Consider the following 27,238-nt stretch of genomic DNA (forward strand, 5'->3'; position numbering starts at 1 on the left):
ATCATAGATTTCTTAAAAAGGCCTTTTTTTTGCAGTACAGTAATATGCTTTTGAAATTCAATATTTGGTTGTGATGCTCACGTAGTGCTCTCCTGAGTTGGCCCATATGTAATTTAGACTTAAACCTGTGAAATAAAGTACAGTCATATTCTTTGACATGTAATTCAATCACAGATATCCTTAGGGGCCTTTCACTAAACTGCAATAAGCACTGCTTTGAACTTAGGTGTGAATTCTATAAATAGCGCAAAAAAAAATCAGCATCGAAAAAGCACTATTCTATAAACCGTGCTTAAAAACCTATTGATATTAATACACAAAGAGGGGCATTTTCGGAAAAAACGTCTATGTTTGGATTTGGACGTCTTTGTAAAATGTCCAAATCCCGGGGCGCAGAAAAGCGCATTTTTCAATAAAGATGGACGTTCATCTTTCATTTTGAAAATACCAAGGATGTCCTGTGATTTGGAAGTCTTTGAGATGTGGACGTCCTTGTTTTTGGTCCATTTTAGAACAAAAAATGTCCAAATGCAAAAAGTCCAAAAAGGAGGAGGAGTGGTTCAATGGTTAATGCAGCAGACTTTGAGCCAGTCAACATGGGCTCAATTCCCACTGCTGTTCCTTGAGACCCTGGGCAAGTCAATTACAGAAAGGGCAGTTTGGGATATGACATCTAAGTCTGACTTTGGATGTTTTTTTTTTCTAAAATGTCTATCTTTTCCTTTTGAAAGTGCTGTTTGGAAAAATGTTTTGTGATTTGGGGGAGTAAGGGGAGGTGATCCTCATGTCCCTCCAGTGGTCATCTGGTCATTTGGGGCACCTCTTGTGTGGAGTAGAGGAGTAGCCTAGTGGTTAGTGCAGCAGACTTTGATCTTGGAGAAGTGTGTTCAATTCTCACTACAGCTATTTGTTATAAAAACAGGTCTAGTTCAAAACATCTAAGTTTTAGTCTTGGATGTCTTTGTTTTGTTCCATTATCGCTGAAAGACATCCATATCATAGGAACGCCCAAGTCCCACCTTGAACATGCCCCCTTGAGATTTGGACGTCCTTCTGACAGACTGCAGTTGGAGACGTCCAAAATTGGGGTTTGATTATACCGATTTGGACATCCCTGGGAGATGGACATCCATGTTCCGATTCATGTCAAATGATGGACGTCCATCTCTTTCAAAAATGAGACTGAAAGTGTTCTTAATCAACTCAATGGTTCTTGTTCTAAGTGGTCTCCACTATGCTTATCCTGGTGGGGTAGATTAGATAGTATTAAAATGATCTTGCCCCCCAAGGTTTTATATCTCCTGTCCATGTTACCTTATATTTTCCCAGACAAGAGAAAGTAGAGGCTGGCCAAAAGACAATCTAGCACAGGAGATGTTGTTTAATAATACTTTATTCACAGCACCAGTAGAAGGACCCGACATGGTCTGTGTTTCGACGGGACAACCCGTCTGCCTCAGGGGTCACAATCAAATGCTAATAATGAAAAAATACATGTGTATGTTATACAAAAAAATTGCAAAACAACATATGTGAAACTTAACATAAAAGACTAATTTAAAAAACCTAGACTACAAAACTAGCTAAAAAACAAAGATTAAAAAAAACATAGTTGAACATTTACAGTGGGGGTCATCAGTCATACATAATAAATACACTACCAACACTGGTGGTAATCTTTGTTTTTTTAGCTAGTTTTGTAAGTCTAATTTTTTAATTAGTTTTTTATGTTGAGTTTCACATGTATTATTTTGCAAATTTTTTTGTATAACATACACATGCATTTTATTGTTATTAGCATTTGATTGTGACCCCTGAGGCAAGAGGTTTGTCCCGCCAAAACACAGATCATGTCGGGTCCTTCTACTGGTGCTGTGAATAAAGTGTTATTAAGCAACATCTCTTGTGGTGGATCATCTTTTGGCCAGTCTCTACGTTCTTCTGTCTGTGCTACTTTCCCATAGAGGCTCTTCCTGTTTGCTATGCCTACCTTACATTTCCTACATAATTTCTTTCAAAGGGCCCTGTTTACTAAGGTATGTTAGCATTTTTAACGCGCCTACAATTAGCACATGTGCTAACCGTGTATGCGCATATAGGGATATTATAGGACCCTACATGGTTAACACACGTACAAGGCTACTGCGCCTATAATGTGACTTAGTAAACAGGGCCCAAAATGTTAATAAAATTCCCTCCTGTTTTTTTGTGGAACAAGTAACCCCCAAGAATTGCTCTTTCAAAATTAAAATATACAAAGCAAATTTACTAATTTTTAAAATTATAACTACACATTTCCCTCTAGGGCAGCTGCTTGGTGGATTGCAGATCATCCTCAACTACCTCTACATACATGACTCCCACTAGAATATGAAATGACTGGTATACTCTCTGCTTCTAAAAGATTGGGCTCTATTGCTTCATTCCAATATGAGGATGAATATGATATTTTTATAGTGCATTATACTCTTTAGCACAAGTTGATGGAGCTTTAAAATGTCCAGTTCATTTTACCCTTGGCACTCCTATTTGGAACAATCCAGGTTTTTGTGTGAATCACAAACCTATTTATTGGTCTAAGTGGATTAAAGTGGACATTTATGTGTTAAGAAATGTGATTTTCCATAAATCTTTGGTTTCATTTTCCCAGCTTTAAGTTTCATCTACAGAAATAACAATTTTTCCAGTACTTAAAACTTAGATTGTGTATTCTTTCCAGTAATATTGATCTTGCTTCTCCACATGATACCCAAGATACCCTGAAAGTGCTGTCTGAAGTATTATAACTAGGTAAAATGGTTTCAAGACTCTATAATTTGATGGTTCCCTCTGAACCTCAGCTACTAATAACGTCTCAATCCTCTTGGTATTCTGGCACTAATCTTACAATTACAGACAAGCAGTGGTCAACTTTCTGGTCTCTAACCAATAGGCCACTTGCCTCAGCTGCCTCTCTACTATCCCTTTATTTTGTTATACATCGTGGTTTACGGACACCTTTACGTCAAGATAGGGTCAACCCTACATTGTCTAATAGATGCTGGTCATGCCAGCATGATTTTGGAACATTAGACCACATATTATTTTCCTGTCCTAAGCTTAAAACATATTGGTGTGAAGTATGATCCAGAATATCTTCCCTTTTCCCAATTTAAGTTCCAATCTCCTATAGCATTGTCATTTTTTGTTCCCTTGGACTCCCTCATTCCCTGTACACTGAACAAGCCAAGTTCATGGGTATCCTCCTAACTCTTGCCCTGTGTTCTATTATTGTGGTGTGGAAAGATAACAGCAAAGTAAAATTATGTTTTTTGATGGAACTCTGTATGTACTATTTACAAATCTGAACCTGTTCTGGCATCTAGAAATAATTGTATATCAAGACATTAAAAAGTGTGGGAACCTGTGGTTCTTTTATGTTCTAAAGATTAATAATCTTTTATTTGCTGCTTAATATATTTTGTATATTATATGTATATTCCTGTATACCTAATACTGTATGGATGATTTTTTTTTACTCTATATTTTATTTATTTTGTTTACAGCACTGCCTGTATATATTATGTTTAACATATTCAGCTGATGTTATGCTTTAAGTTTGTTGCCTATTTATATTTTTTCTACTCTTCTCAATAAAAAATATTTGAACACACACACACACACACAAAACAGTGATTTTACAAAGCCATGGTAGGGCTACTGTGGCAATAGCATATGGGAAATCGGCCCTTCTGCCATGCTACCACAGAAGCCCGACAGTAGTTCTGATGTGTGCCATATGTCTTTCTGGCACTACAGAAAAAATACACCTAGGAAAATTCTATAAACTATACCTAAAGTTAGGCATTGTTTAAAGAATATGCCTAGAACCCGTCCATGCAACAAAATTTAGTCACAGGTAGCTACGCCAAGTAAAACTTGGTGTAAATGCGGATGACTAAGGGGCCCTTTTACTAAGCTGCGTGAGCATCTTCAAGCTCCCAATATGCGCCCAAATGGAGCTACCGCATGGCTCTTGTGGTAATTTCATTTTTGGCGCATGTCCATTACACGCACCCCTAAAAATATTTGTTATTTTCTGGCGTGCGTCAGCTATGCATGCCAAGTGGCATTTGGCACGCGTAGGTCATTACTGCCCAGTTACTTTGTGAGACTTTACCTGTAGGTCAATGGCTGGCGGTAAGGTCTCAGACTCAAAATGGACGCGCAGCAATTTTGATTTTGCCGCATGTCCATTTTTTGCAAAAATTTTTAAAAAAGGCTTTTTTACAGGCGCACTGAAAATGGATTGGCACGCACCTAGAACCAATGCCTACACTGCTGCAAGACATTTTTTAGCACACCTTAGTAAAAGGACCCCTAAGTTAGGCACAGAGTGGGTGTATTCTATATCAGCACAAATAGATTTTAGAAATGCCCACAACTCACCCATTGAATGCCAATGGTCATACCCCCTTTTTGTTTCTGCGTCTTAGAATTTATGTACAGAATGTTACAGAATATGCTTAGCAAGTTCTGCGCATAAATTCTATTTAATGGCAATTAGTGTCAATAATTGCCTGTAAAGTGGCAATTATCGGTGCTGATTGGCTTGTTAAGATAATTCAGTTGCATGCACAAATCAGAATATGACCTGAATTGCATGAGCAACACCAGTTGCACTATATAGAAATCTGGGGGGGGGGGGGGGGGTTGAGAACTAACACACATACCAATGCCCTTGCTTTCCAGATGTGTTCATAGGATATTTCTTCTTTAATATTCCATATCTCACTAATTTGAACACAAATCTGCAGACATAATACTTGCAGATTTTGACAATAGAATAATGTGGGATAAAATGCCCTCAGAGGACTTACAGGATATGTTATCAAGAAGTTTGGCTACTTTATCTGGTGTCCACAGGAATTTGTTATCAACAATAAAGGAGAACAGTGTAATGGCTGCTGACAGAGAGGATCTAATAGCTTTAAACCAAACGTGATGCCATTCACTTCCATTAAAGTGGACTTTAAAGTCATGTTCCCATACTTTTTTCACTGCTAGCAAGAGGATGCTCAATGACATCTTTTATAAGCTAACAACAATTAGAGGCCATCTGATGAGAAGAAAGGAACAATTTACATCTTGAGGTCTTCATGTAGGGAGTTAGCTTAAATCTATAGTTTTGTTTATAAAAATGTTTATTAGACTGACATTTGACATGAACAAAGTGGTTTACAGTATAACCAAAATAAAACAGAAGACTACATACTGTCTATTTTTACCCCACGCTTTCCCACTCATGGCAGGCTCAATGTGGCTTACATGGGGCAATGGAGGATTAAGTGACTTGCCCAGAGTCACAAGGAGCTGCCTGTGCTTGAAGTGGGAATTGAACTCAGTTCCTCAGGACCAAAGTCCACCACCCTAACCACTAGGCCACTCCTCCACAGTTTGATTAGTGTAAGCGATGAAAACAGAAGAAAAATGGTTTGTAGTTAAGAATGATGTTGCTATCTGTTGTCCTTCAGAGGCTCAGTGCCAATCAATCCATCATATACTTGTTCAAAAGAAAAGATCTTAAGTCTTGATTAAAGTTTCCCATGAGATGATTCTGTAGTAAGGGGCCCTTTTACTAAACCACAGTAAAATTTGCAATTACTGCAACTTAACACGGGATTTTCCTGCCCGATAGCCATAGGCGGTCGGTGGCCCAACTGTTTGGGGAGGCTAAAGGGGGCGGGGTTAGGGGTGGGGCCAGGGGTGGGGCTTAAATCCATAATTGTCTGATCACACACAGAAAAAAATAAATAAAAGTCACAATTAATATCTTTTATTAAATTTAGATATTAGCTATGTATCATATGTCAAAGAATAAAGTGGTTGCTCAAAGCATATACTAAGCACAATTGCTCAACTGCAAAACACTATGCACAACTTTGTGCAAAAACACACTCTGAACCTTACTGTACCATAAATATTACACTGGGCAGAACCTAATACACCAATACACCACCCATATGGAAAATGCAGACCGTCAACAATATGAAACAAGGGATCATAATATCACAATTCTCATGTAGAGCCACAAAACATCCTAATTCATGTTTAATGTGGGATAAAATGTCATAAATAAGTAAATAAATTTTTAATGTTGAACACCTAATTCTCAAAGTGGACATATTCCAAACAGTATAATGAAAATAAAATGATCTTTTCTACCTTTGTTGTCTGGTGACTTTGTTTTTCTGATTGTGCTGGCCCAGTATCTGATTCTGCTGCTATCTGTCCTCTTAACTCCATTTCCAGAGCTTCCTTTCCATTTATTTGTTTACTTTCCGCCTTTCTTCTTCATTTCTTGTCCTACATCCGTAAGTAAAAGCTGGGTCCTCCGCAAACTTGACTGTCCAGTGGATCCAGCTTTTGCCTATTTTCTTCATCCATGTGCAGTTTTTCTACTCTCTTCCTTTTCCGTCATCTCATCTCCTTCCTCACTCCTCCCTCCCCCTCCATGTCCAGCAACCCTCCTCTCCCCTCCATCCACCCATGTCCAGCAACTCTCCTCTCCCCTGCCCTCTCCTCTCCCCTTCATCCACCATGTGCAGCAACCCTCCTCTCCCCTCCCCTCCATCCACCCATGTCCAGCAACCCTCCTCTCCCCTGTCCTCTCCTCTCTCCTTCATCTACCATGTGCAGCAACCCTCCTCTCCCCTCTATCTACCCATGTCCAGCAACCCGCCTCTCCCCTTCCCTCCATCCACCCATGTCCAGCAACCCTCCTCTCCCCTGCCCTCTCCTCTCCCCTTCATCCACCATGTGCAGCAACCCTCCTCTCCCCTCCCCTCCATCCACCCATGTCCGCAACCCTCCTCTCCCCTGCCCTCTCCTCTCCCCTTCTTCCACCATGTGCAGCAACCCTCCTCTCCCCTTCCCTCCATCCACCCATGTCCAGCAACCCTCCTCTCCCCTGCCCTCTCCTCTCCCCTTCTTCCACCATGTGCAGCAACCCCTCCTCTCCTCTCCCATCTGCCCTCGTTTCCTTTCTGCCCCCCCTGTACCTTTAAATATTATATTTTTGCAGGAGTCGCGGGCAGCGCCGGCATTGAAGGCATCAGCAGGCTCATCGCAGTTCCAGCAGCCTTCCCTCGCAAGTCGGATGATGGCTCCGCCCTCGTAGAAACAGGAAATACGTCAGAAGAGGGCAGAGCCATCATCCGACTTGCGAGGGAAGGCTGCTGGAACCGCGATGAGCCTGCTGATGCCTTCAATGCCGGCGCTGCCCGCGACTCCAGCAAAAATATAATATTTAAAGGTATCGCGGGCGGCGGGCGGCGGGGTGGGGCGGGGCAGTGGTGGGCTGGGGAGGCTTAGCCTCCCCAAGCCTCTTATACGGGGCGCCTATGCCGATAGCTGCAAATTTAATGCAGCACCTATTGGGGGCATTACCACAATTTTTATTCAAGATTGGGCATTAAGATTCATATTTATGTGCGGTACCTGCACCCGGTTAATATGGAAGCACTTAGGACTAGATTCTATATATCACGCTTAAAAATTTGACACCAAAATGAAATTCACTTAGGCATAGTCTATAAAATATGCTTTAATTTAGGCTTACTTTATAGAATAAGCTTAAATTTCTGCATGGTTAATAGAATACACCAAGCGCCAGTCCATGTGACTAAATTTAGTCACAGTCAATTACGCCAAGTAAAACCTGGTAGAAATCCCAATGCTTAAAGTAGGTGTGGAGCAGGTGTGCATAGATTATAGAAACGCCCATGACCCACCCATTCCACACCCATAATCATGCCACTTTTCAGCTATGCAACTTATATTTATACACACCACATTACCGAATATGCTTAGTAAGTAATGCGCATAAATTTTAATTAATGCCAATTAGTGCTGATAATTTGTTGTTAACATCCAATTATCAGCACTGATTAGCTTGTTAACTAATTATGTTATGCAGATTGTTATGGTATATGCTTTGATTTCTGTGTGGAAATCTCTCAGGACAATATATAGAATCCCGGGGTTAGTGCCTCCAATTTTGGAGTTGGTAAGTGGCCCTACATTAATTCTGCATTAGGCAGTTAGGGCTCAATTAGAACTTTAAGTGCTATTCTATAAATGGTGCTCCCAGTTGGGTACCATTTATAGAGTAGTGTTTATAGCCAGGGTCCACGCCCAATTTTGGGTGTGAGGATTTTACAACAAATGAACTCTTGTATAAATCCCCATGCCTAAATTAGGTGTGGATCCACTGAATTCTGTAGGATCCTCCCAAGTCCACATAGGCCCTCCAAGCCTACTTTAAGGGTCCTTGATAGACTTTTGTAGGGAAGGCAACAGTGATCCCCACTTGCAACTGCCCATGGTAGCTCCAGGTTCAAAATTGCTACCATGACCTCTACTGGCAGTCTCATGGTACTACTGCTAGTATCGCAAGACTGCCACTAGAGGTCATGGCATCCATTTTGAACCTGGAGCTGACATGTGTAGGAGTGAGTGGAGATCGCTCCTTTCCTCCCTACACTAGAACAATAGGGGAGCTTAAAACAGGCCTGGGTGGGGTCTATAGGGAGTTGGGGGAGGTCTTCATGAAGGAGAAGCTCTTATGGAGGGGTTTGAGAGGAGGAGTGGTATCAACATGTTAAAAAGCCAATACTCAGTGAAATACCTAGCTAGCTAAGCGCATAAAGTTAGTACAGCCTTTTTGCTGTCATAACCCAGTTAACTAACTGGTTAGTTAGCTGAATATCACTGCTGCCCAGTTAACTACTGACTCCACTCCAGCTTTGTCCTTGGATCACCTTGGTACTAACCTGTAGTTAGTCCCACAGCACTCACAGATGATATTCAGTGGCATTACCCACTTAAAGACCACTGAATATTGGCAGATAACCAACTCAGTGGGGTTTAACTGGGCAGGATACTCTTCTACCCAGTTAAAACATTTTGAATATTGGGTCCGCATTTTATATGGGTACCCAGATGTTATTGAATTCGCTTTTAATGCAGGGCAGCGGGAAGCCCAAATGGAGGTACTAACTTATAGAACTACCCCTTTGTCTAAAATACACATGTATATTGCAACTCTACCCCTGGTCCACGTAAAACTATTCTTGACAGTGCACATACAAGTAAGCATATTATTATTTTCACACATGCTTATAAATGCAGGTAGAGCTGCAGGTCTTATAAAAGCCCTTTTCCTTGTAAAAAAAGAGGCCTTATATGTATAGAATTTTTCTAAAATGACTAAGTAGTACATACAGTAGTAGCAGATAAATTGTCAAAATGAGTTTCAGCATTATTTTCCTCTCTGTACCTTCTTGGTACTTTCTGCATGTATGGTGTCAAATGAGTGAATATCAACAAGTAAAGAATTTAAATAAACTGATTCTGTCTTGAAAAAGTATAATTTTATTCCATGTTCAAATAGGTTTATGAGTTCAATTGCTGTAAATAACAGATTTTATTACACTTGTGATTTTGCTAAAATTGCAGGGTATGCAAAATACTCATTTTATTATTTAAAATAAAGTTAAATGAAAAATAATGAGCAAAAATCATACAGAAAGTAGCTTTTTTGCTTATCCTTTTCATTTATTGTTTCAGCAAATTGAATAGCTGCTCATTGAGTTCTGAGGACATAGTGCTGCTAATTAACGTCTGGACAAAAAAGAATAGACTCAACTACATTTTTGCATATTAGAATTATCTAGGCATGTTTGTAGCTCTTAGAATGCACCACAATGATAGTGATTCCATTCTGTCTAAAGTTAAATGTTTCTTTCTTTTTTAGTATAATTCCTCTTCAATTATCTTTACTTTAATGTAATATTATTGTTTGCATTAGCTCCACAGGATCATGTGTCACGTCCCCTATCTTTAGATGATTTTGAGAGGTATTTATGTACGAAACTGATTATATGAGACTTTATGCATTACAAAGATAAGACACTGTCTGAAGTCAAACCCAAAAGGAAAAAAAAATACTTCCACAGCACACAAGCAGACAAAAACAAAGTGGAAGGTATGAAAAGTTCCAAGAAAACCAGAAGTCCAATATCTTCCAAAGCATAAAAAGGTTTAATTCTCCAATAAAATTATAAAAAATGCATGGACAATTCAGACCCAACATGGGCTGTGTTTCGGTAGTGAGCCTTCTTCAGGGGTCTTAACTGGGAATGAATATAAATCGTGTTTAGGAGAATAACCTTGGTGTCAAGGGTGGCACAGAACATCAAACAGCAACACAGCGTGTAAGTCACTGAATGAAGCCATTACTCATATGAGATCAATGTCAAACTCTGCTTTTATGGACTTAACTAACCAGGAATCGTGTATTCACAACATGCGTCTGAGTATTAACTATGTACTGGCATTGTTTTAAATATTTTCACCTCAATAACAGCAAGCAAAAAATAGTGGATTGTGTTAAAATTATTCATATATAAGTTTGTCAAAATAAACACATAAAAAATAGAAAATAATAGCAGATAAATGTGACCTATCGAGTCTGCAGACCCAGATAAAGGCACAGTCAACAGAGGCAACTGCCTAGGGTGCCAAATTCTGAACTGACTAATGGAGTAGTTCTATAACTGCATATATAATCAGGCATCCAGAGGGCACCTAATAGGCACATTAAAGGCAATTCTATAAGCCATAACCTAAAGTTTAGCTGCTAATTGTGTGCCTAGTTTATAGAACAGTAGTGCTTATGCGCCTGACTGGCACCAATAAATGGCAGGTACAAGCATAAGTACTAGGCTCTATTTTATACACAATCCCCCCAACATTCAAAAGCATTTAACCAGACAGGATCAGAACCTGGCCGGTTAAATGCCCCGTAACTGGCTATCCACAAATTTTCAGCAAGACATGGCCAGCCATGACCTGATGAAATTTCACGGTTAGTCGCTATCCAGTTATATCACACGATATAACCGGCTATCTACCAATTTTCAGCACAGGTTTGGCAGCCATATGTGGCCACATAAATACCAGGCTTATCTTTGGCCAGTTCAAACTTAACTGGCCAGCGCTGAATATTGGCTTGACTGGTTAAGTTTGAACCGGCCAAAAATAAACCAGTTATTCAATGTTGGTCACTAGAAATAGTACACGAGAGTTAGCCGGCCTAACTCCTGTGGTCTGAATATTGCATCTAATTTACTTAGGGGTCCTTTTACTTAGTTGCAGTAAACAATGGCCCTAGTGTGCTCCCACTTAAACCAGCCATTGTTCTATTGTAAGTAGGCACAACTAATTTTTGGTGAGCCAATGCAGATTTGTGCTAATATTCTATATACCCTTCATCCATTATAGAATTAGCATTGAATGTGCCCATTTGTGATGCCTAAAATGTTGTGCCAAGTTATAGAATTTCCATCATATTCTATAAAGTAGGCACCTACTTTTTTTGTTAATTCAGTACTAGTGTACTACTACTACTTAACATTTCTAGAGCACTACTAGGGTTACGCAGCGCTGTACAAAATAAACAAAGAAGGACGGTCCCTGCTCAAATGAGCTTACAATCTAAAGAACGAAATGTCAAGTTGGGCAGTCTAGATTTCCTGGGTAGAGGTGTAGAGGTTAGGTGCCGAAGGCGACATTGAAGAGGTGGGCTTTAAGCAGAGATTTGAAGATGGGGAGGGAGGGGGCCTGACGTATGGGCTCGGGGAGTTTGTTCCACGCGTGGGGTGAGGCGAGGTAGAAAGGGCAGAGCCTGGAGTTGGCGGTGGTGGAGATGGGTACTGAAAGGAGGGATTTGTCTTGAGAGTGGAGGTTAAGGGTAGGAACGTAAGGGGAGATGAGGGTTGAGAGGTAAGGAGGGGCTGAAGATCGAGTACATTTGTAGGTTAGTAGCAGAAGCTTGAATTGAATGTGGTGCCTGATCGGAAGCCAATGAAGTGACTTGAGGAGAGGGGTGATATGAGTGTATCGGTTCAGGCGGAAGATAAGACGTGCAGCAGAGTTCTGAACGGACTGAAGGGGGGATAGGTGGCTAAGTGGGAGACCAGTGAGGAGTAGGTTGCAGTAGTCAAGGCGAAAGGTAACGAGAGAGTGGATGAGAGTTCGGGTGGTGTGCTCAGAGAGGAAAGGGCGGATTTTGCTAATGTTATAGAGGAAGAAGCGACAGGTCTTGGCTATCTGCTGGATGTGCGCAGAGAAGGAGAGGGAGGAGTCGAAGATGACACCGAGGTTGCGGGCAGATGAGAGACGGGGACGATGAGGGTGTTATCAATTGAAATAGAGAGTGGAGGTAGAGGAGAAGTGGGTTTGGGTGGGAAGACAAGAATTTCGGTCTTGGCCATGTTCAGTTTCAGGTGGCGGTTGGACATCCAGGCAGCAATGTCGGATAAGCAGGCCGATACTTTGGCCTGGGTTTCCGCAGTGATGTCAGGTGTGGAGAGATAAAGCTGGGTGTCGTCAGCATAAAGATGATACTGGAAGCCATGAGACGAGATCAGGGAGCCCAGAGAAGAGGTGTAGATAGAGAAAAGAAGGGGTCCAAGGACAGAGCCCTGATGGACTCCAACAGAGAGCGGGATAGGGGTGGAGGAAGAGCCATGAGAGTGTACTCTGAAGGTACGATGGGAGAGATAAGAGGAGAACCAGGAGAGGACAGAGCCCTGGAAACCAAAAGAGGACAGTGTGTCAAGAAGTAAGTTGTGATTGACAGTGTCAAAAGCGGCGGATAGGTGAGGAGAATGAGGATGGAGTAATGACCTTTGTATTTGGCGAGGAACAGGTCATTACAGACTTTGGATAATGCAGTTTCTGTTGAGTGAAGTGGGCGAAAGCCAGATTGAAGCGGATCGAGGATGGTATGAGAGGCGAGAAAATCAATGCAACGGCTGTGAACGGCGCGTTCAAGTATTTTGGAGAGGAAGGGTAGGAGGGAGATGGGGCGGTAGTTGGAGGGACAGGTAGGGTCAAGTGAAGATTTTTTGAGGAGAGGTGTGACAACAGCGTGCTTGAAGGTGTCAGGGACAGTTGCGGTGGAGAGAGAGAGGTTGAGGATATGACAGATGGGAGGAGTGATAGTAGGAGAGATGGTGATAAGTAAGTTGGTGGGGATGGGGTCTGAGGAACAGGTGGTGCATTTCGAGGAGGAGGAGAGAAGATGGGCGGTTTCCTGTTCGGTGATATCAGGAAAAGAGGAGGAGGCCTGGGTTGATTTATAACCAATTATATACTTGTGAATGAGCTAATGGTGCTAATTGGAATTAATTAAAATTTACACATGTACATTTTACATGCAGGCCCAAAAAGGGGGCACAACCATGGGCAGATCAGGGGGGGTTTCTTTAATTTACGCACGTAGTTACAGAATAAAGGGGATCAGCGCCTAATTTAGGCATTGGGATTTACACCAGGGTTTTGTTGGTGTAAATGGTCATGCCTAAATTTAGTCACGGTTCCCGGTGCTAAGCGCTATTCTATAAAAGGCGCCTAACTTTAAACACCATTTATAGAATAGTGATTACTGCTATTTCTTTCTGCGACAATTTTTTTAGGTGCTATTTATAGAATTTGGTCCTAAGCAAGTTCTGCGCTACAGTCATAGAATACCACTTACCACCGAAATATTACGTATGCACATAACTGTAATAATCTCATGTGTAAATGCTAGCATTCTGTAAGTTTTGCATTCAATTGGCACCTAACTTAAAGAATGAAAGGGGTAATGTATATGGTTTGTAAATAAGGTGTTCTTTTTACCAGTAGTGCACACAAACACAAACCAGTGTGCATGCACAACACTCTTTTGCAAAAAGGGCAGACTCAAGAAAAATGTCAGGAAGTATTTTTTCACGGAGAGAGTAGTGGATGCTTGGAATGCCCTCCCGCGGGAGGTGGTAGAAATGAAAACGTTAACGGAATTCAAACATGCGTGGGATAAGCATAAAGGAATCCTGTGCCGAAGGAATGGATCCTCAGGAGCTTAGTCAAAGATCGGGAGGCGGGGCTGGTGGTTGGGAGGCGGGGATAGTGCTGGGCAGACTTATACGGTCTGTGCCAGAGCCAGTGGTCGGAAGTGGGACTGGTGGTTGGGAGGCGGGGATAGTGCTGGGCAGACTTGTACGGTCTGTGCCAGAGCCGGTGGTTGGGAGGCGGGGCTGGTGGTTGCGAGGCGAGGATAGTGCTGGGCAGACTTATACAGTCTGTGCCAGAGCCGGTGGTTGGGAGGCGGGGCTGGTGGTTGGGAGGCGGGGATAGTGCTGGGCAGACTTATACGGTCTGTGCCCTGAAGAGCACAGGTACAAACCAAGTAGGGTATACACAAAAAGTAGCACATATGAGTTATCTTGTTGGGCAGACTGGATGGACCGTGCAGGTCTTTTTCTGCCGTCATCTACTATGTTACTATCCTGCTTATAATCGAAATAGAAAAACGCCTATATTGTGACCCAAATCGGGAGATAGACATTTATCTCACAAAAACGAATAAAGCGGTATAATCGAAAGCCGAATTTGGACGTTTTCAACTGCACTCCGTCGTGGATGCGGACAAAGTTGATGGGGGCGTGTCAAAGGCGTGGTGAAGGCGGAACTGGGGCGTGGTTATCGGGCGATCAGAGATGGGCGCCTTTCGCCGATAATGGAAAAAATATGCGTTTTTAGCGAGAATTTAGGGCACTTTTCCTGGACCCTGTTTTTCCACGAATATGGCCCCAAAAAGTGCCCTAAATGACCAGATGACCACTGGAGGGAATCGGGGATGTATGATGGTGGGGGCATAGTTCTTCTGCTGGGAGTGAGTTTCTCTTTTGGGGTGGCATGAGATTTGGGTGGAGGGTCTTCTTATGGGTATTGGGAGATGCTGAAGGGTATGGGAGGTGTGGGGCTTATACTGATGGGCAAAAGCAGGTGCAGAGTGATGCTAATGCACATTTGGAGGTGCTGAAGGGCATCAGGAGGTTTGGGGTGATGCTGATGGGCACTGGGAAATGTGAGGTTTGGATCAGCTGTTATTTCGGGGTTGTAAAGTGTGACGTGGAGGGGCATTTTCGATATGACGTCTAAGTCCGACTTTGGACGCTTTGCAAAAAAGTCCAAAATCCGAATAGGAAAGAAGGTCATTTTCGAAAAAGAAAAATGTCTATCTTTTTTTCAAAAATACTGTGGACGTTTTGTTATTTTTGAACATTTTGTGATGTGGACATTTTTTTGGTTCATTTTCGAAAAAAAACCTTTCAACTGCAAAATGTACAAAATCAAGCCATTGGGATGTAGGAGGAGCCAGCATTTTTAGTAGACTGGTCCCCCAGACATCTCAGGACAGCAATAGGGCTCCCTAGGGGGCACTGCAGTGGACTTCATAAACTGCTCCCAGGTACACATCTCACCATTGCTCCCTTACCTTGTGTGCTGAGCCCCCCAAAACCCACTACCCCCAACTGTACACCACTATCATAGCCCTTACAGGTGAAGGGGGCACCTATATGTGAGTACAGTGGGTTTCTGGTGAGTTCTGGAGGGCTCACAATTTCCTCCACAAATGTAACAGGTAGGGGGGAAGTAGGAGCCTGTCTGCAGTGCGCTGCACCAAACACTAGACTGCTCCAGGGATCTGCATTGCTGTTCTAATGGACCTGAGTATAACATCTGAGGCTGGCAGAGAGGTTGGTAAGTAATGTTTTTCATCACATTTTTGGGGGGTATGAGGTGGTTTGTGGGTGCTTGAACAAATTCTTTGACAGTGTCCAAGAAGGGGTAATTTCTGTTGGTTTAGCACCCCCAAACTTTTGAAAAGTTGGCTTCTATGTATAAGGTTACTCTAAAACCTTAACTTACTTTAGCAAATAGGCTGACGTGCAGTGTGTTGTATGTGATCTATTTATTATTATTATCATTATAACTATCAATGTTAGAAGTCCTTCCAGAAAGACCCTGCTGTTGAAATGTGGTCTTCTTAAAGAGCCCTGAAAGTTAGATCTGACATACAGCATATTGTTCAGTACCCTACATTTTCTTCCTTGTCCATCCAATGAAAAAACTGAAGCATAGAAAATGCAGGAAGATATGAGCAACATACTTTGTCTGTAAGATGATTGTTGTGATGAGCAGTGTTTGAAGTGCACAGTAAAATGAAGTAGACCTAAACTCCATCAGTGAACCTGTCACAGAAGCACTGGCTGGGCTACCAGAATGAATAACACAAGTCAGACCTGTAATTGCCATCCACCAATTAACAATAACAAAAGCAGTAAAAGGTCAGAAAGTGATGCGGTTAGCTATGAATGATTTTTTAAAAAGTACAAAACTGTCTATTTAATACAGTAGCTATTTTCTTCTAATGTTCCTACCTTCAATGTGTGTTCATCAAAAAATCTATAATATCCCCAGAGAAAAGGGGTCAAGCATTTAGTTTTCTTGTTAGACTGTGTGTACAACAGGAAAAAAAAAACAATCGCAGAAACAAAAAAATTGATTTTTGGCCAAGTGTCAAATGATTCTTCATTAGACAGCAATGGGTGATATTTTTCTCTTATTTAGTAGAATTACGAATGTAATACATAACTTCAGTGTAAAAATGCTAATAGTACATAATGATACTCAATTCTCCCCCTACCCCTGGACTTCCTCTTAATCTATTCCCCTCCTCCTCCCTCAATTGCTTCCTTTAAATCCCTGCAATCCCTAACAACTGACTTCTGTCTTCACTCCCAATACCCTATAATCCTTTGTGATTTCAATATTCAGTTGGATGATGCTTGTTCTACGTTCTCCCAGGACTTTCTGGATTTCTCCTCTGATCTAAATCTTCACTCAATATATCACGGCTATTATCTTTTTACTTCCATGGTCAGACCACTCATTCCTACTTTTCCGTTGCTTCTCTCATCCTCAATACCCCACACCCATTACAAAACAAAAGTTTTATGTAGATCTCAAATCCATTTCTCCAACCTCTTTACTCTCAAGTTTAAATGTTGACCTTTCCACTTTTACACAACTTCCTGTATATGACCAATTCCAAACCTGGGAGCACTTTCTCTAGCCCTAGCCCTAGACTTAGTAGCCCCTCTGCAGCCTCAAAATCAATTCAGCCATTATTCTAGACTTAAGAACCCCTGGTTTACCAGCTTGCTTCAACAACATAAACGTTAACTGCAGCATGCATAGAGAAAATGGAGCCACCAGCCATCTTCCATCAACCTCTCTATCTTTAACACTACAGCTCGGTCATATAAAACAGCTATTCTAGCTGCTAAATAATCATATTACTCTGCTCAAATAGTTAGAGCTCCTAAATCATCTGTTCATTATAAGACACTAAAATCTCTCACTACTTATCACTCCACCCTGATCTGCTCTGAAAACTCACCTTCTGCTCAACACCTAGCAACACATTTCAAAAATAAAATTATCTCACTACAAGCAAACCTCATTCCACCACCACCAGTTCCTGAACCTGTTCAGCCTTTAATTACTTCTGTAATATCTTGTAGCACTTTCAGCCATTTTAATTTACCCTCCATTCCCAAACTTAGCAGACATATTATCTGAAAGAAATTAACTACAGCACCTACCGATCCTGTTCACTTTAGGCTAATGAAGTGCTCTCTTGACTCTCTTCTATCTTTTATTCACTCTTTGGTAACCTTGAATCTATCATCAGGCACTGTACCTGATTTTTGTAAATTTGCTACCATTCACCCTAAGAGTAAGGATATTTCAGCGCCACTCTCTGATTCAACTATCGTCCTGTTGCCAATCTTCTCTTCACAGCAAAAATTACTGAATCTATAGTACACTCATAATTGATAGATTTTATCACCAAAACTAATGTACTTTATCCGAATCAAACCGGTTTCAGACAAAACCAGAGTACAGAGACTGCCTTATTGGCATTATTACTTTTTTTTTATCAAGCTCTCGACCAGGCTAAACCCAATTATTCTATTAGCATTAGATCTGTCATCAGCTTTTTACCTAGTCAATCATTCCCTTCTAATACAACATCTAGGCAGTATTGGTATTTCAGAAACAGTACTTGATTGGTTCAACTCCTATCTGACTAACAGAGTTTACACAGTCATTTTTCAAGATTATGCCTCCAAACCATTCACACTTCACTCTGGTGTCCCTCAGGGATCCATTCTTTCACCAACCTTACATAAGTACATAAGTATTGCCACACTGCACAGACCAAAGGTCCATCAAGCTCAGCATCCTGTTTCCAACAGTGGCCAATCCAGGTCATTTTATGCTGCTTATCCCAGAAATAAGCAGTGGATTTTCACCAAGTCATTTTAATAATGGTCTATGGACTTTTCTTTTAGGAATCCATCCAAACCTTTTTTAAACCCCACTAAGCTAACCACCTTTACCACATTCTCTGGCAACAAATTCCAGATTTAATTACACGTTGAGTGAAGAAAAATGTTCTCCAATTCATTTTAAATTTACTACTTTGTAGCTTCATCGCATGCCCCCTAGTCCTAGTATTTTTGGAAAGAGTAAACAAACGATTCACATCTACCCGTTCCACTCTACTCATTATTTTATAGACCTCTATCATATCTCCCCTCAGTTGTATTTTCTCCTTTCTGACTTTATCCCAGTCCTTGGACTTGAACATTTTTATATACGCAGATAACATTCAAATACTTTACACCTTGTGATATCATTGAGATCCATACATTAAAGCAGAAGCTCTCTAGGCAGCATGGTTTCATCGTCCAACCAAAGCATAAATACATCATCTATATATCATCACCACAGAAAAATGCTGGAAATGAAAGGGGATCATGTAATCATGAATACCTGAATGTGGAGTCCCCCAGGAATCCCCTCTCTCACCAACATTATTCAACCTAATAATGATACCGCTAGCTAAACTACTAGCCAATCAAAACCTCAACCTCTACATTTATGCAGATGACATCACAATTTACATCCCATTCAAACAGGATATAAATGAAATCACCAACGAAATCAACCAAAGTTTCCAAACAATGCACACTTGGGCAAATGCATTCCAACTAAAACTTAACGCAGAAAAAACACAATGACATACTCACCTCACAACATAACACAAAAAACTTCTCCACCATAATCACACCATACTGTTCCTTTCCTGTCTCACAAAACTTGAAAATTCTTGGAGTCACCTTTGACCGAAACCTCACTCTTGATACCCACGTGAAAAAAACGACGAAAAAAAATGTTCTGCACCATGTGGAAACTCAAAAGAGTAAAACCTTTCTTCCCGAGACACATCTTCCATACCCTGGTACAGTCAATGGTAATTAGTCATCTGGACTACTGCAATGCACTGTACGCCGGGTGCAAAGAACAGACAATCAAAAAACTGCCCGGAATACGGCCGCCAGATACATATTTGGAAAAACTAAATATGAAAGTGCAAAACCCTTAAGAGAGAAACTTCACTGGCTCCCACTGAAGGAATGCATTGCAGTCAAGATCTGCACAATCGTACACAAAACCATTCACGCAGATGCCCCAATCTACATGCTAAACCTCGTAGACCTACCTCCCAGAAACGCCACAAGATCATCCCACAAATTTCTTAATCTGCACTACCCCAGCTGCAAAGGACTTAAATATGCAGTTATGGAATGCATTACCTACAGACCTGAAAGCAATCAACGAAACAACTCTTTCGAAAATCTCTGAAGACATTCTTCTTCAACAAGGCCTACAATGAGAACCTACAGCTTCACTAAGTCACCTCACCAATCCACTCAATTATGAACGCCCACCTTATATAACTACCCTAACCACTCTCCCCTTCTTCTTTCTTCCCTTCCGAATCGCCACACATTACTAACTGTATCTGATATCCTGCAATGACAATGTTAACAAATCTATGTAAGCCACATTGAGCCTGCAAATAGGTGGGGGAATGTGGGATACAAATGCAATAAATAAAAAATAAATCCATTTTTCTTCAAAGAAGGCCATAAACAAATTCGCTATAGCCACCCTGAAAGTTTGTAAGTATATGTTGTCATGAAACAAAAAATAGTTCTCACAAAGAACTAATCTCGTCAGTGAATGTATGAAGGAAGTCGGAACTTCATGTGGTCTGGGTCTTGTTTCCAAGATATCTTCAATCACTTCCAGGGCTTCATCCTGGGGGATCATGGTATACAAGGATTTGATGTCTAAAGTTACCATCAAAACCGAGGCATGTTTAGGTACTTCAATCTCTGATAATGTTTGCAAAAAATGTGTAATGTTCCTTGATGTAAGAAGGGCTTTCAATGACCCTTGTTCTCAAAAAGGTGTCCACAAACATTGACAATGGCTCCAAAAGGGGCCCTCTGGAAGACATAATGGGTCTACCAGGGGAATTATGTATATCTTTGTGAACCTTCAATAACACATATAACACAGGGAAAATGCCTTCAATAACACATACAGTATAACACAGGGGAAATGGGGTGTAAATTATTCAAAAATTGGTATTCCATGTTGGTCATAAAGCCTTGGTCCAAGCCAGATTGTGTTAAAGCCATAATCTCTCTCTGTAATCTACAGGTCGGATCTTGATCCAATTTGTGGTATGCACTGACATCAGTCAATTGTGATTCAATCTCCTGGATACCTTGATCTCTGTCTAACACCACCACTGTGCCCCCCTTATCCACACATTTGATGACAATATCACGGTTCTCTCGTAGGGTTTTCAGGGCTTCCTTTTCTGCTTTTGACAAATTGTCTTGAAAACAGCGATGGCCGGTTTTGTAAAAAGCAAGTACATCCTTAAGTATCAAGTGTTTGAACACTTTCACTACAGAGTCTAAAGGGATGGGTGGCATCCACTGGAACTTCGGGTGGACTCTTGAGTTATCATGTACAACCTCTTTGTCCTTAAAATAAATACGTAGCTGTAGTGAGCGGATGAACTTTTCAAGATCAATTTGAAACTGAAACGGATCGAATGCAGCATGACCAAAGTCTATTCGCAGTAAACAAACAACTCAATATGAAGAATAGACAACTAGTTCACTCAATTTTTCTCCCCCTCTTATCAAATTTTAAATTGAGTGAATTAATTGTGATTTAACAATTTTGAATAACTTTGTATCATCAGCAAACCTAATTACCTCACTAGTTATTCCCATCTCTAGATCACGTATAAATATATTAAGAAGCAGTGGTCCCAGCACAGACACCTGGGGAACCCCCACTATCTATCCTTCTCCATTGAGAATACTGACCATTTATCCTACTCTCTGTTTTCTATCTTGTAACCAGTTTTTAATCCACAATAGGACAATACCTTCTATTGTATGACTTTCTAATTTCCTCAGGAGTCTTTCATGAGGTACTTTGTCAAATGCTTTTTGAAAATCTAGATACATAATATCAACTGGCTCACCGTTATCCACATGTATATTCACCCCCTTCAAAGAAATGTACTAAAACATAAGAGTAGCCATACTGGGTCAGACCAATGATCCATCTAGCCAGTGGCGTACCAAGAGGGGGGGATGGGGGCGGTCCACCTCGGGTGCACGCCACTGGGGGGTGCCACGGCGCACGCCTGCTGCGAGAGTTTGCTAACTTCTCTCGTTCGTTGCAGCTCCCTCTGCCTCGGAACAGGTTACTTCCTGTTCCGGGGCAGAGGGAGCTGCAGCGAACGAGCAAAGTTAGTAAACTCGCAGCAGGCGCGCGCTGCGGCACCCCCCCCCAGCGGCATGCACCCGGGGGGTGCTCTTTCGTGGGGGGATCTTTCGCCGGGGGGGCCGCGCTGCATCGGGGGGGGGGGGGGGCGCTGGCAGAAATGCAAATCATGGCAACACTCCATATTACAAATCCCAGGGCAAGCAGTTGCTTCCCATGTTTGCCTCAATAGCAGATTATAGACTTTTCCTCCAGGAATATGCCCAAACCTTTTCTAAACCCAGATATGCTAACTTTTGTAACCACATCCTCCAGCATCCAGTAGACTGGTGAGGCAAGATTTCCCTTGACTAAATCCATGTTGGCTTTGTCTCATTAATCCAGGCTTATGTATATGCTCTGTAAAATAATGAAAGGAGTGGAACGGGTACATGTGAAGCATCTGTTTACACTTTCCAAAAATACTAGCACTAGGGGGCATGCAATGAAGCTACAATGTAGTAAATTTAAAATGAATCGGAGAAAATGTTTCTTCACTCAACGTGTAATTAAACTCTGGAATTTGTTGCCAGAGAATGTGGTAAAGGCAGTTAGCTTAGCAGAGTTTAAAAAAGGTTTGGACGGCTTCCTAAAGAAAAAGTCCATAGACCATTATTAAATGGACTTGGAGAAAATCCACTATTTCTGGGATAAGCAGTATTTATTTATTTATTTGTTGCATTTGTATCCCACATTTTCCCACCTATTTGCAGGTTTAATGTGGCTTACATAGTACCGTGATGGCGATCGCCAATTCTGGTGAGAGAAATACAGAGTGGTCTAGTGTTAATGTTCATAAGTGACAGAGTATATTACGTATTCAAGGAGAGAGAGTTAAGTATAATCCAGTTCTGGTAAGAATTTCGATTGTGTTGCAGGGTTCAGGTGTTTAGGTTGGATCATTCTGGTATGCCTTTATGTTCAGGTTGGTTTTTAACGATTTCGGGAAGTTTGTTAGGTTGTGCATTGTTTTCATGACATTTGGAAGTGCATTCCATAGTTGCGTGCTTATTTAAAAGAAGCTGGCAGTATAGAATGTTTTGTACTTTTTTGGGATATTGCCAGGTATTTGTGACCTGGATTGGCTACTGTTGGAAACAGGATGCTGGGCTTGATGGACCTTTGGTCTTTCCCAGTATGGCAATACTTATGTACTTATTTTGCCCAGCAGCGACATCAATCTCACCAGTCTATAATTTCCTGGATCACCTCTGGAGCCACTTTTAAACAATCAGTGTTACATTGATCACCCTCCAATCTTCTGGTACCATGCATGATTTTAAAGCATAATTACAAATAATAGCTCTGTGATAGAAGCCTCTTAGAAAGACTCTGGAAGTTTACCATTATTCAGAATCTCATTAAAATCGGAACTAGCATGGAACTATAATAACCAATCATGCCTTCATAGAGTTCTGCCAGTAAGAAATCAGGACTAGCAGCTTTGTTTCATTTGAGAGTCTTTATAACTTTCTGCTCTTCCAGTAAAGTAAATGGTTTATCTAGGCACACTCATGTCTCCTCAGATAATATTGGAGACTGCAACAATTCTAATAATTTATAAATACTACAAGCCGTAAAGCCCGTTAAAATAAGCAACATTTTTGTTGTGAAAAATTTAATGAAATAGCCAAAGCAAGAAATGAGAGTGGATGTCTACAGTACACTTTTATATACTATGACCTTCCTCTCTCCCCTGCCCCCCCTCCAGCCACCCATGTCCAGGGACTCTCCTCTCTCCCCTGCCCCCCCCCAGCCACCCATGTCCAGCGAACCTCCTCTCGCCCTGCCCCCTCTCCAGCCACCCATGTCCAGCGAACCTCCTCTCTCCTCTTTATCATTTTCATCACCCTGCTCTGCACCTTTTCTAATTCCACTATATCTTTTTTGAGATGCGGCAACCAGAATTGAACACAATATTCGAGGTGCAGTCGCACCATGGAGCGATACAAAGGCATTAAAACATCCTCATTTTTGTTTTCCATTCCTTTCCTAATAATACCTAACATTCTATTTGCTTTCTTAGCTGCAGCAGCACACTGAGCTGATAACAATGCTTAACAACTTGTTAAAACAATGAATCTATAATATACTGCACCTAAATTCTAATGCGCCCAGGCAAAAAGGGGAATGGCTAGAGGCGTGGGAATGGGTGCTTCATAGATTTTCCAAAATCTACATGCATTGTTATAAAATATGGGCCAGTGCGCGTAAATCTACGTGCAGGGATTTACACCAGCTTTTTATTGGTGTAAATGGACACGTAGATTTAGTCACATGAACTACACCTATGTGTATTCTAAATACCGTGCGTAGATTTACACATGTTATTTAGAATATGGTTAGGTATGATTGCCTATCGCGTTTTAATTTTAGGCACCATATATAGAATCGGGCCCTAAATGTGTAGCCCTAGTTTTATAGCATTTTGACATTGTCTGAGGGGTTTTTGAAAAACTGGATATCTCATCTCTAAAGCTAATTTAAGGTCTGTTACTGTAGCATTACCATTTTCCAAGGCAGAGAAGATATTCTTCAAGGATATCCTTTGAGGGAATGGGTATCTCTGTGATAAAGGCCATGCCCTGCTAGATCCCACTGTAATCCATCTATTCCTAGGTTGTTTGATTATTTATGGAAGTAGGTGTAGGTTGTTATGTTTTGGTAACCTGGGAAAGGTTATTTTTATTGCAGTTATTGCTTCTCTGAGATATATATCTACCCAACAAAAAATAATTAAAGCAAAGAAATACTGGTAGAAATGGGTAGCAGAAACACTTAAAAGCAAAACATAGCACATAAGAACCAACTGGACTACCGGGGGGGGGGGGGGGCTATGGGGTGATGGGTGGATGGTAGGAGGAGGTTTGGGGTCACAAGTGAGAAAGGGGACAACAGGAAAGTTGATGCTGCAACCCAGAAGTTAACTAGACTCTGGCCAATATTCAGACCAGTGAACAGTTAGTTTTACGACTAAAGTTATGACAATCTTCTCGCTCTCCTAACTTTAGTCACTTACCTAACTGGTTAGCAATCTGAATATGGCCACTAACCGGTTAAGTCCCAGTTCCTCCCATGCTCCACCCAATCTCCACCCATGAACCACCCCAACACTAACTAGACAGTACAGGGGGCAATCTATTGTGATATTCAGTGGCACTGTCTATTTATATGCCATTGAATATCACCACTTAGGTGGTCAGAAGTGATTTAACCAGACAGGAGACTCTTCTGTCTACTTAAATCACAAATAGCAGGCTGTCTAATAATCTATGGAGTTAAAAGTAAAGCAATAATCATTGTCACTTTTTCTTTTTATACCCAATAGTAAGAGAATAGAAACTAAAGAACAATATGTTACATTATTTAACATTTCTTAAACTAAAAGGTCATCAGGTACCACATAACCCCATCCCACCTCCTTCTTCCATCACCCTTCCACCACCTCCCTTCTTTCTTTGTATGCAGTTAACATACCCCTGACCCACAATAGAAGTAGAAGCTAAAAAAAAAAAATGAGCAGGGCATACCAAGGGAAGATAACCGTCACTCCTTCTGCAGCTTTGACAAACTGCATGTAAAGTTGTTATAAATCCAGCAACATAAAAAGAGCCCCAGAGATTACATCCCTGAGGAAAGAGTATGATCATCAAAATAAAGTAAGTCTCTTCAAAGATAGATAACAAAAGTTCAAGCTCATATTCTCTTTTCAGGTTGGTGATGTGAGATCCATATCCTGTTGTGGTAACAACGTTATTTACATCCAGAGAAACCTTATCACCACTTTGGATTTACTGCTTTCTACTCCTATTCTCTGATTGTTATGCACTTCATGCGATAATCAACCTTGTATCCTAATTCCTCTGTAAACTCTAAAGTGTCGATCAACAATATGGCATCTCTCCCGCTTGTATTAAAAAATAAGTGCAAAAGTAAATCCACACTTTTATTTGATTTCTTTTTCAATAAGTATTTGAGTCACTGGGCAAAATTTCCATCTTGGCTGAAAATCTGATGGAGCCAAATATGCAAAAATCTTAATTTCAGGCTCTTCTTGTGTACTCTGTCAAGCTATATTATATTATATTACCTAAATATTTTGGTACAAAATGGTAAAAAAAAAAGATCCTCGACCACACAGAACGCATCGTTATTCTCCTGTTCTGGTAGGTCTCAAATCCTGAGATTGGTGCATCTTTGCTTATTCTTGAGATTCCCAAGAGCTTTGATTTTTGCCTGGAAATATGCAATATAGTCAATTTGTTCTTCAATATTTATTTCATCTATGTGACCTGACCATCCAGCGTTTTAGCTCTGCTTTCATATCATTCATGGAATCAGGTCTGAGTAGCTTAATTTCAGCTACTATTTTGAGAATATTAGACTTAATTACCATTAAGGTAGCAGGAACTTCTCCTGATTCAGAAGTATTGGTGTCTGCCATGTAGAATAAATGCACCAATATACCATGAAAAGTATCTGATTGTGTAGTAGATTTTGCACAATGGTCTTATACAATGATTGGTCTTCCATACATCAGAGTAGCTCAACAGTATCCTTTCCGAAAAACACCATGCTTGACTGCTTGGATTTTCAAGGTATCTAGGTAAGCCAATGTAGTGCTCTCAAACAAAGCCAAATTACCCCAGGGAGAGAAACACAGTTTAGAATTAGAATGGGAAAGAGGTTCATAAAATGATAAAAATATATTTGAGGTGCAGCATTTAGAGTTGAACATAGTGGTAATATCCATTCATTCCAAGCAGCAGTATCTTTTGTGATGAAAATGCTGGTGCATATGCAAGGTTTCTTAAATACACTCCCATTTTCAATTAGAAAAAGGAATAAGAATTAACTGGTTATGCATGATGATGCATTAAATTACAAACAATTAAGAGATCCATTTGCTAAGCTGTGTTGAGTATTTAACTTAGCTTTTAATGTGTGTTAAGAGTTAGCGTGGTGCCGCATTAACAGTTAATTCAGTGACTCAACTGTTAGAACACAATAATTGTTTCTTAACAACTAACACATAGATTCCTATTAGGGGGGGGGGGGTGAAATGGGCAGGAAATGTGTGGTGGCTGAGCCATGCAGTTAACAAGGGTGTGAAGGAGTAACTTAGTTAATTACAGAAATGTGATGTGAACCAGGGAAGTTTTCACAAGTTGTGAACAGTATGGGGCCCTTTTAGTAAGGTGCACTAATGGATTTAGTGCATAATAATGATTAGTGCACGCTAAGGGGTGAATTCTCTATATATAGCGCTGAAACAATTGTTGCCAAAATAAGCACTATTTTATAAGCTGTGCTTAAAGTTAGGCATGGTTTATAGACTAGTGCTTATGCCCAGGAACCTCACCTAACTTTAGGCGTGGCCATTTGCACCAACTGAAATAGGGTGCAACTGTGTGTGCTTAAATTAGGTGTGTTTCTCCCTTATTCTACAAGTATATTCGTTAATTTTAGGAACAACCCAATTGCTGTAGAATACGTTTTGATTTCCAAGTGGAAATTAAGTAATGATATATAGAATTCCAGTGTAAATGTGAAATTATCACATAGCCAATAGGGATATCATTGAAAAAAA

The 27,238-nt window shown here is 40.8% G+C and overlaps 1 protein-coding gene across 1 annotated transcript in view; it reads right to left on the reverse strand.

Moving 5' to 3' along the window:
* PCDH15 (protocadherin related 15) overlaps positions 1-27,238 on the reverse strand; it is a 1,022,916-nt gene that overhangs the window by 228,681 nt on the left and 766,997 nt on the right.

Source organism: Microcaecilia unicolor, chromosome 5, assembly GCF_901765095.1.
Source record: "Microcaecilia unicolor chromosome 5, aMicUni1.1, whole genome shotgun sequence".
Lineage (NCBI taxonomy): Eukaryota > Metazoa > Chordata > Amphibia > Gymnophiona > Siphonopidae > Microcaecilia > Microcaecilia unicolor.